Below are 12,123 nucleotides of genomic sequence, written 5' to 3'. Positions count from 1 at the left end.
GGGGTGAACAGGCCGTGGCTCAGGTGGTTGATGTCCTTGATGATCTTTTTGGCCTTCATGTGATATCAGGTGCTGTAGGTGTCCTGGAGGGCAGGCAGTGTGCCCCCGGTGAGGTGGGGGCGGTGCAGTTGCCGTACCAGGCGGTGATACAGGCCGACAGGAAAACCTCAATTGTGCATCTGTAAAAATGTGTCAGGGTCTTATGGGCCAAGCCGAATGTCTTCAGCCTCCTGACATTGAAGAGGCGCTGTTGCGCCTTCTTCACCACTCTGTCTGTGTGTGTGGACCATTTCAGATTGTCAGTGATGTGTATGCCGAGGAAATTGAAGCTTTTCGCCTTCTCCACTGCGGTCCTGTCGATGTGGATGGGGGTGTGCTCCCTCTGCTGTCTCCTGAAGTATCATGTAAATGTTATTTAGTTTATCATACTACATACCACACTTTGTTTGGTTATCCTTAGAGACATTCTCCAGATTTGCCCAGAAGGATTTGTTGATATGTTGTACATTTTTTATTGTAGATAATTTTTTGGGGGGGAAATGCACAAAAAAATGCATTTTACGTGCATGTTTTTAGTATTTTCCAGATAGAAAGATGAAAAAAAGAATTTATCCACAATCTCCTCTGGACAACTCCGATCCTGGAGTGTCTTAACAAAATTAAACCAAAATATAGGCTAACTTCATCTAGTGTCTAGAAAAAATGGATTTGCGCGATATGCCAATATGCACATATTTCATGAGCTATTGTCTCATTTGCATATTTTTATAAGATATTTCAGAAACATTGTAATACAAAAAAGTATGATATTTGTGTCTACATCCAACTGGTAAAAGTTGATTGTGATATGATTAAGGGAACAAATATGAGGGTGTGGTGCCTAGCCTTAAAATAATAATTGTCGGTGTCCGACTCAGATTCAGACATTTCTGTCGCACCGTTCAAAGCTATGGCCAGCTCTGGTTGTTGTTGATCATGGGTATTCCCTTGTCTATTCTATAATAGCCTTAACTATGTTCGCCCAGTTGTCAGTTACGAATAGTAGGATCTTCTCCGCTGGTATGTCCCATGCGTTCAATGTGGGGTCAATTACCTCTTCGGTGTGTGGATGCTAAATCGGATGGAGGTTGAGCAATGCATGCTATGCCTTGTTTTTGTATTTGTATTTTGTATTTTATTATTCCAAGGTAGCAGCTACTCTTCCTGGTGTCCAGCAACATTAAGGCAATTACATACATTAAAACATTACATTTCACAACACATTATTACACACTACTCTAGTACAACATATCTACAATACAAAATCCATATGTTCGTGTGTGTAGAGTGTGTGTGTTTTTGCGTGTGTCTGTGCCTGTGTGTGTGTCTCTTCACAGCCCGCCCTGTTCCATAAGGTGTAGTTTTAACTGGGGGGTTTTAGCTGATTTTACTGCTTGTATGAGTTACTTGATGTGGAATAGAGTTCCATGTATTCATGGCTCTGTGTAGTACTGTGTGTTTCCCATAGTCTGTTCTGGACTTGGGGACTGTGAAGAGACCTCTGGTGGCATGTCTTGTGGGGTATGCATGGGTCTATGAACTTTGTGCTAGTCGTTTAAACAGACAGCTTGGTGCATTCAACATGTCAATACTTCTCACAAATACAAGTTGTGATGAAGTCAATCTCTCCTCTTCTTTGAGCCAAGAGAGATTGACATGCATATTATTAATGTGAGCTCTCCGTGTACATTTAAGGGCCAGCCGCTCTGTTCTGGGCCAACTGTAATTTGCCTCTTTGTGGCACTTGACCATATGACTGGGCAGCAGTTCAGGTGTGACAAAACTAGAGCCAGTATGACTTGTTTTGTTGATAGCCTTGTCAAGTAAGCAGAGCAGCACTTTATTACGGACAGACCTCTGCCCATCTTAGCTACCATTGCATCAATATGTTTTGACCATGGCAGTTTACAATCCAGGGTTACACCAAGCAGTTTAGTCTCCTCAACTTGCTCAATGTCCTTGTTTGGAGGAGGGGTAAAAGAAGCAGGTTGATATGCCCATAAAGGAAGCAGTCAGTCCTTTCTTGCTCCATCCGTCTACACACAGGGTTATTTGTTATGCCTCTTTCAGATTCTTAACTTTCTGGGTTGCTGTATAGTTTTGCAAAGCAATCGACCCGTTTGCGCTAACAGCACCAGGAGTTTTACATTTGGTATCGTGTTTGGTTGTATTTTCTGAAGGCTGGCTCATCGTGGACTTGCCAGACTGGATGAATAAATTAACCAATGCTTCTTCTCTTTTCTCATTTGAATTAGGTTGCCATGTTTCTTCTCTTTTCATGCAAACTGCTAAAGTTGGTTGTCCTGACGTGCAGCTACTGGTTGCCGTTGACGTGCAGTTACTAATAGCTAGCTGGTGGCTATCTCACCTTGTATTTATCCTGAAATTGTTTGTATGATTCTTTGTGGGCGCTGTTCAGATGAACTTTGAGGTTGGTTGGGTTTTCCTTTTTATCTCTGTTCCACACACGCTGCCATCTTCTGACACTTTAAATACATTTGCTTTTGTCCTTTGCAGCAACATACTCAAAACAATCCCATACAGTGCTGTACCTTTTGCTGCCGCCATTGTTCACACCTATGGTTGCCATTTACTGGCAGCATTTACCCGTCAGATTCAGTAGCTGGTGTTGTGTCGAGAAAACTTTGCTAATTATGCTGTGAGACCAAGGAAATCCGCTGACGCTGTACTTTGATCATAAAGGTTTATTTATATCAAAGGGTTACAGCTTCAATTTACAGATATCTGCAGACATCTGGAGACCAGCGAACCAAAAGAATAAGTTGTTCTGATCTCCTTTGTCTCAACCAAGTATTTATAATCTTTACCATGATATGGGTGGTTTTCCATACAGACCAATCACCTGTCTCCACACAACAGACTTCCTCTGTTCTAGATGCTCCCTCTAAGCTGAATAAACATCCTCTCAGATACCATTTGAAAACGTTAGCAAAGTCATAATTCCTCAGATACTACATATTCTCCCCTTCGAGACAAATTAAGTCTCGAAAATAAAAAGAATAGGATTATGACAAATAACAATTTCTCTCTTATTGAGTAACTTTTAACAATAAACCAAAAACTCATTTTTCTATGGAGTGTAAATAAATTTCTATGAAATATGAACAAATCTCTATGGAGTGTGAGAGCGAAAAACCTGTCTGGCAGCCTTCTTTCCAAATATCCATCAATCAATCAAGACAGTAAAATTCTCTCACGGCCCCTCTGCCCCAGGCAACCACCTAAGTACTCCAGATCAATTCATAAATCTTTATCAATGCATTTGAAACTATGATGCAATTTGAATACACATGAAAGCCTCAGCAAACAAAATACAATCCAAAATGTCCACATTCAGGCTGGTTGACCCATCGGACACTCCTGTGGATTCTTTCTATCCCTGCCTAGACCCAATATCCCTAAGCATCCACGAAATAAACAAAAACATCTGAGATCCCCACATGTACCCAATAACAGCAAATATCATTCTACAAAAATTAATACAGAAAGAATATGACACAAATTATGTATTACACATGCAAATATGTCTATATATCATTGCAGACACTGGAATGTAGTCCACTACACTTCATCTCCTCAGCAGTGTTGACTTCCAATGCAACGTCGATGATGGAATCTGAACGTTTCCACACCTTCCTTGTTCCACTTCCTCCAGTCCATTCATATTCTCCTTTCATATTGTCCATGTTTGAGTATTATCATCGCCTTCGCAAAGGTCAGTAACAAAGTACAAAAGCAAAACATCACACACAGCGCTATCAGAGCTGCTACTAAAATCTGAACTATCACTGCTCCCACTGGGCCTAACTGATCTTGCAACCAAGCCTTCGCTGACCATCCAGCTCCTTCAGATCTACCAAACGCATCCCTTATATTTTTCAATGCATCTATAACACTAGTGATATTATTGGAACTATCTGGGATCAAAGTATAACAATCATCCCCCGTCAAATTCATAGCCAAACATAAGCCACCTTGTTTTGCTAAAATATAGTCAAGAGCCATGTCATGTTTCAACAGCGTCAGTCTGTGACTTCTTTGAGTATTCGACAGAAGGTTAAACCCTCTTATCGTTTCATTTGCAAAACCCTGCAAAGTATAGGTAATATTATCAATATGTTCTGCCAAAAATGTTACACCATACCATGGAAAAAGTCCCAGTCCCCACTTCTCTCCTAGACTTATCCTCCAATGGTAGGCTTCCAGACTATGAAATTCCGCCATGTCCCTTTTCATTTCCAAACCTAGACTCAGATTTATCCGTGTCCGGTGCTTCCCCTCTTTTAATGGTAAAATCCTCATATGGAAGCTTCAACGTTGACATGTAACAACATCCTGTCCATCCATAGGGTAAGAATATATACGCTTTATCACCACAAACCCACCAAATATCTCTAAAATTCCCAATAGTCACATTACCAGGCAAAAGCTGATCTTTCACCATCAAAGTCCTGCTCTTCTTACTAACTGGAACATAAAAAGTTACATTATATTTCTCATTACTAACCTTATGTTCATGCTTACCCAAAGTCATCATATAATCATCACCATCTGATATTCCCCTAAACATCCTCTTTTCATCATATTTTTTATTAGAACAAAAACAGCTTTTAGCCCTCACTGGTTTCACCTCCAATGCTTCAGGAGTCGCAGTTAACTGATTTTCCTTCCCATCTAACAAATTCACATAGGGTAATTCATTTAACCAAGAACACTTAAACCTAGGCCTAAACAAATGTTTCGACAACGACATTATTGTATCTGTTAATGATTGTTGCTGATACAACAGCCATGATAAAGCATAAGATTGACACGTACTTGATAAAGGTTTAGCAACCGTCCTTAAAATAGAACCCCATGTGCCTGGTGCTGGAATTCTCAACAGACATGGACCCTCAAGATTCCTCACTGATATTACAGAATGAGTTAACTGCTGGAACCAAAGATTCCTACCTGCCCATCCATCTTTAATTTGCAAAACAGAAGAATCAAATCCATATGCCTTCCATTTAGTTTCTCTCTTCCCTAACGAGCGGTACTGATCAAATATATCTTCTTGTCTTTCATTAAAATCAAAGAACTCATCCTGCACCTCCATGATAGTATCCTGCACTATTTCAGATGAATCTGCATCATTCTCTACTACCATCTGCTCTTCTATCTCAACACTATCCTTACTACCATTGACAGCACTCTCCATCCGTTGTCACACCCTGGCTCTGGGACTCTATATGTTGAGCCAGGGTGTGTTCATTCTATGTGTTTATTTCTATGTTGGTAGTTCTGTTGTGTTTATTTCTAGGTTGGCCAGAGTGACTCCCAATCAGAGGCAACGAGTGTCAGCTGTCGTTGGTTGTCTCTGATTGGGAGCCATATTTAAACTGTCTGTTTTCCCTTTGTGTTTGTGGGTTCTTGTTCCGTGTTGGTCATTGTTACCGTGGACTTCACGAGTCGTTTCTTGTTTTGTTGATTGTTTCTATTATCACTAAAGATAATAAAGTTAACCATGTTCGTTCATCACGCTGCGCCTTGGTCTATTCAATACGACGATCGTGACATCCGTATCATAAACTCCTGAGTCACTCTTGCTACATCCTTTAGTTTCAGAAAAGTTGCTGTTGGTGTCTGTGTCATATTTCCTACATTTGTTATTGCCGTCGTACCATTAATCTCTTTCAAAGTTACTATTAAAATAGTTGCTTTAGTTGATGTATTAACACTCTTAACTATTTCCAGTGGGAAAGTTACAGATATCCTCTGTGTAGTATTTACTGTTGGAGTGGCTACTGTAATATACTTCTCCTGAACTCCTTTGGTGACTGTGGAAGCTTCAACAGACTTCAAATCTTCCATCATAAGCGTCACCTTACGAGTTACATAGCCTTTTAACCAATAATTCTTAGCCGGAACAAATTTTAATGCTTGCACTAGATAAGTACACATATATTCTCCCTGATCTTTCCATGTAACATTACGCAAAATAAGTGAGCAATCACTCATAACCCTCTTCCACTTCATATCGTTGTACAAAATATACTTCCTTTGACTAGGTGAAACAGCTTCTACTTCTAGTCTTCATAACAACACTTCTTCTCCATAATTATCTCTCCACATGAGAGGAATCTCACCTCTACACATTCCTTCTCTCACATCTACAAGGAAGATGAGCTGTACCACCCATCCTAACCCTAATGACAGTATTTTCCTCTAAAATTGGTGCTGGAGCGATTGGCTCCCTTGTAATCAAATGTGATATATTTATAGCTTTAATAACTGTCAATGTTGAAAGAGTTAAATTGCTTCTCACTGTTGTTATAATAAGCTGAAGTGTTGATGTCATTGTTGTTAATTCATCCATTCTCCCTAAGCTTTGAAGTCCCCGGGACCACCCATACACAAAAATGTATGCACGCATGACTGTAAGTCGCTTTAGATAAAAGCGTCTGCTAAATGGCATATTATTATTATTATAAGTCTTTACTTGTATTTCCATCTATCACCCCTAGTGTCACTACATCAACTCTCAGTCCCAACTCTAATCCCTCACTTTCAACCTGTTGATTATAAAAAATACATTTATAATCACCTTCATCTTCCTGCTGGGAATTGTAAATATAGATACTGCAATCACCCTCAATCTTCATTCTTCTCTTATCATTCAGCAACGCATACTTTCTCAATGCAACTGCTCCCAACAGATCTAAACTCCTGCCATATCTATCTTCCCACTGAACTCTAAATTTCCCTTCACCACTGTTCTCTCTCTCTTACTACTAACATTGAAGCTTAGCTGACTGTCCTAGAGTTCCTTCAACCCTAGTTTTCCTAACTTTTTTAATCTGACTTTTTCTCCTAACTTTTAAAAACCATTTCACTGATTTATCCACAAATTCCTTTCCCACTAATTTTAGGATATGTGATCGGGAAGTCCCCACCTGCTTATGACTTCTTTACACACAGACTTGGCAAACGACTGAGCATCTTTTAGCTTAGTTTGACATCTTATTCCCCTCTTGGTGTAGGAATGTAACCAAGAATAACAGTCACCCCCTGTAAACATTACTTTTCAGACAGATTGTGCTCCTTCCTATGATATAATCAATCTTTTCAAGCAAATATGATTCCCAAAAACCCTACTCCTTTGTAATCTTCTACCAGACAGCCGTCTGGTGTACATCTTATTGTACAGTTCAACTTACACAATGCATCTCTTCCCAACAATGCAATAGGTGTATGTTCTGATACCAGTATGGGTATTGTAATTTTTGATTTTTATAGCAGAGCTCAATTGGTTCCGTAAGAGGAATCAGCAGTTTTACTCTCTCGAATCCCTATCCTAATTAGTTGATTTGACATAGTGAGATGTGTAACCTCTTTAGGCTGAACACAGACAAAAGCAGGTTCACTATCCATCATCACCTCCCATGGTCCTTTGTTTACTTTCACTTCAATTGTTGGATCTTTTTCCGGTCCTGATGCTACCAGCTGACACCCCCCTTTCGGATCTTCTGGGCACCCCTAGAATCCTTGCTCCGGGCCCCTATAGGGGTTCACCTGTCCTCCAGATGATCTTGACTGACCCCTGTATCTTCCTCTGAAATTCCCTCTGATGTTTCCTCCTGGCCCATTGCACTCACAGCAAAGTCACCAACCTGTCCACAATTATAACACACTTCTGAAGGTTGCTGGAAGTATGGCTTAAATCTTCCTCATCTTCCTCTTTCTAAGCCTTCTCGTCCTCTTCCTCTCCAATTCTGTGTCTGTCCAGAAACTGGCTGTGGATATGGAACAACTGGTACCGCTATTGGTGGCTGGTACAATTGCGGTTGGAACTGGTCCGGTTGAAGCTCTGGCAGTGATTGTTGATTTGGTGCACACTGATTCTGCATAACCAAAGCTTGTTTTTTCTCCTTCTTATTCTCCACCAGTTGTATTTGATTGAGTTTTCTGAGAGTTTCTTGGTCCTGTTCTTTCTGGTTGTGTTCCTTTTTCCTGTACAGATCCACTTCATGGGCTATATGATCTGTATAGACACCTTTTGTCATGCTTCCAAGTCCAACCACCTTTGCCAGTTTGCTCCTTACTGGTGAGGGCAGTCCCATCTGCAGTTTAGCTCTCAAAATTGACTGCTCAATTTGACTCACATCTGGATCATTTCCGGTAATATTTCTCCACACTTGATGGACTCTTGACACATAGGCTCTCTGATTTTCTTGTTGTCCTAGTGGATCAATCAGAATGTTGTCAGGATGCACATTTGTTGGAAACGTATCTTTCAGTGCTCTCCACAGCCGATTCCTACTTGCAGCCAACAATTCAGGATCATTCACTGCAGTCCCCACATATCTATTGAGTCCAGCTCTCTGAAATATTTCTTCCATATCTGGAATCCCAAGGAGATTATCCAAAAGTCTCTTAATGTCTCCTATGGCTGACTGTGTTCCCACCGTAATTTCTTCCAATTTTGAAATCCAAGGATAGGCTCCATCTTGAAGAGTAGGCAGCTTCTCAAGTATATCTGACATATCAGTATTTTGCAAAGGCTTATATTCTAGGTTTTGTCCTCGAATGATCACTGGCATCATTTTCTTACTGGTGCCCTCTTTCCTTGGCCTCAATGTATACTTTTTCTCCAATTCTTGGGATCCTTTTCTCAGCAGTTTTTTCTTCTGTATCTTCAGCTTCTTGAGTTGTTGTTCCAGTTCTCTTACTTCTTCTAAATTATTTGCTTTATCCAGGCATAATACGCATCGGTCTATATCTCTTTCTATTTCTTCTGTGCTAATCATTGTAGGATAAAATCCTCTTGAATATGCAGCACCTTTAATCTCCAAATCTTTATTGCTGTCTTCATCTTCGCTTTCATCAGAACTGGAATATCTTGTATTCTTCTTCTTCAAACATCCATCACCCCTTCTTTCCGCTCTGGCCAGCCTCCGTCTGATCACAGGGTCATATCCACCCATGATCTCTTCTGAATCACTCTGATCATCATCATCATCTTCATCATCTTCAAGTTCCATCCTCCTGAACCTCACTCCACCCTTAGTTTCCAGACATCTCGTTTTCTTCCTACTTTTGGAGTTTGGATTCATTTTTATGGTCGTTTCTGCTTGTCCTGTCTCTATTATTCGTTCATCCTCATCTCTGATGCAATAATCACCCTCCTGAATGATCATTGGAAGCTGAGGATAGACGTCCTTAAACTCTACTTCTTTCTCATAAGGTGGGGGTCTTTTTGCTGAATCTGTATGTGAGAAGGTGTACTGACTTCTGTCATTAGTTTTTCTGTCACCTTCACTGCTTTTACAATTTTCTCTATACCTTTGTTTCTTTTATCGTTGGTATCTTTTATCAGTTTTTGTCCTTCATTTTCAAACAGCTTAAGAACACCCAGCTCTCTTTGTCTCTTTTCTTTACGTTGTTCCCTTTTTTCCCTTTCTTTTGATCTGCCTTATGAATTGACAGAAGCACTTTCATTATGTTGATGACGTCAGGGTTAAGAGTCCCTTCCACTGGCCATGGTTGTTCAATGTCAGGCCAACGTTTATTCCATTTTCCAGATAACCTTGCAATACCATTAACTAGAGGATTACTATTTTGTACTATATCAACAGGAGTAATTCCTTTCATAGTTTTGATGTCCTTTTTCCCCATTGTAACAACTATTTTATATTCCTTTATTGTGAATTATTTTATTATTTTAGACTATATAGCTTATGGTTTCCTCCCTATTATTATTATTTTTATTTTATTTTTTTATTAAACAATTAAATAAACATTAATCAATTAAAAAATGTATAATGTATTTATTTTATTTTTTTATTTTTTTATTGAGTTTTATTTTACCAAGTTATTAATTAGTGGCAATCTTACCACATCCGATCAGGAAAAGTAAAGGAAAGTAGTCAACTTCAGAGCAATCCAAAAAAGAAAGACCTACAATCCAGCAACACTACAGTACTCACAAACCAATTGCTTAATAAGCACCCAATTACCTTAATTTTACAGAATAATGTCAGTACTCGATTCCCAACAGAACTCTAATCAAACCCACTCATGCACAAAAACTCCAATATGCAATTACATCAATTGATCAGTCTGTTGCCAAGTCCTTGTCAAATTGTCATAACATCAATTATGCTAGGCACACAAAATATCCTGTATGGGAAGGTAAGTTTTGTAAATAGAACAGTACTGGCCTTGATTTGACTTGATCCATTGCAGCAGACTCTGTCGCATGATGTACACGTCAGCAATTCCTTTCTCTCTCTCTCTCTCTCTCCTTCTTCTTATCGTCTCTCATATGACAAAAGAACAAAGAACAGACAAGACTTTAGTAGTTTATGCACTCACTGAGTTATTTCAACCATTCAATATTCCTCTAGTCACATTCGCGCTAAGAAATAAGCAAACAACTTAACTCAGGAATAGTATAAATAGCTCAATAACATTTTATTTTATTTATTTAATTATTTTTAATCTGTCAACATATCTCTAGTTTATCAATTCGATAAGTCTCAAGAAAACAGTTTCATCTTCAAACAACAGCCGATTTAACAACCAGAATACACTATTAGTGTCTAAATCTTCTCTCTCTTTGTCTGCGTCTCCCAGCAGCTCAGTGCAGGGGAGTGGCATATTTGCCCTACGTAACTCTAAAGTCATAAAATCACGTGCATACGTAGTACATTCACCAATACAATTTCAGAGTGGATGGAGCTTTCTCCCAGCTCTCTCCAAGCCAGACAACAGAAAGTTAACAGTCCCGTTGTACCTCCGTTCTTTTACCCCCCATAGACAAACAATAACACTTAACAGAGCTCACAAACCATAGAACACAAATCCTACTCTATTCTACACACATAAACACAGTTTAAGAGGCTTAATCCATTCCTATGGACCCCTAAGGTAGCATGTAGCATGTAGCATGTAGCATGTTACCTCCATTGCGCCGTAAAATTCCTTTGTTCCTAAATTTAGGCTACCACGAGGTCCGCGGAAATTCAATGAGCGGTCACATCAATCATATAATTAGTCAACCACATGTTGAGAGGTAACTTGCAACCGAATATATATATACCACAGCCTCATGCCCCCTGGACTTACCTAAATACACCTAACGTGCTTTTAGGATTTTTGGCCCATCCTAATGATCGCCTCTGAGAGGGCTTCCATAGATTCGCAATGGTCCTAATTTGTATACATTTACCTTGGCCTTATTCCTTTCAATCTATTATTCTTGAATTGTTTTCAAGCAAAATATCCCTATAGACACTCCCCCCTTTTTGCGTTGTTTACCAGCGCAAACAAATTTAGAACGGACTCCTATCCCACAGCAAATAACAGCAAAGCACACACGCAAGTTCTTAACGGTGCATTCATTCAACGCACAGACACACAGACACACGAACTAACCAGAGCCCAAAGTGGTGAGAAAACTCACCCTTATCTGCCGGATTCTGGAGCCAGAGTCAGCTCGGCGCCCATGAATGGAACGCTGAGAAAAAACACAATTCGTCCAAATCCTCGTCGCCATTTTGTTGTGTCGAGAAAACGTTGCTAATTATGCTGTGAGACCAAGGAAATCCGCTGACGCTGTACTTTGATCATAAAGGTTTATTTATATCAAAGGGTTACAGCTTCAATTTACAGATATCTGCAGACATCTGGAGACCAACGACCCAAAATAATAAGTTGTTCTGATCTACTTTGTCTCAACCAAGTATTTATAATCTTTACCATGATATGGGTGGATTTCCATACAGACCAATCACCTGTCTCCACACAACAGACTTCCTCTGTTCTATGGGGTGTCCCCATAAAACTGCTCCCCAGATGCTCCCTCTAAGCTGAATAAACATCCTCTCAGATACCATTTGAAAACATTAGCAAAGTCATAATTCCTCAGATACTACACTGGAAAACCCCATTAGAAAGAAAAGCTTGAAAACCCAATTAGATTATTGCCCAAAGGGGAAAAAAATGAAACAAAACAATTGATGATGTTTTTTATTTTAATTTGCAGTCAAAGATAATAGTTTCAGTATAGTTGTATTTTTT

This window comes from Coregonus lavaretus, assembly GCF_964263955.1.
Source record: "Coregonus lavaretus genome assembly, chromosome: 3".
NCBI classification, from domain to species: domain Eukaryota; kingdom Metazoa; phylum Chordata; class Actinopteri; order Salmoniformes; family Salmonidae; genus Coregonus; species Coregonus lavaretus.
Note: the sequence above shows the minus strand (reverse complement) of the source record.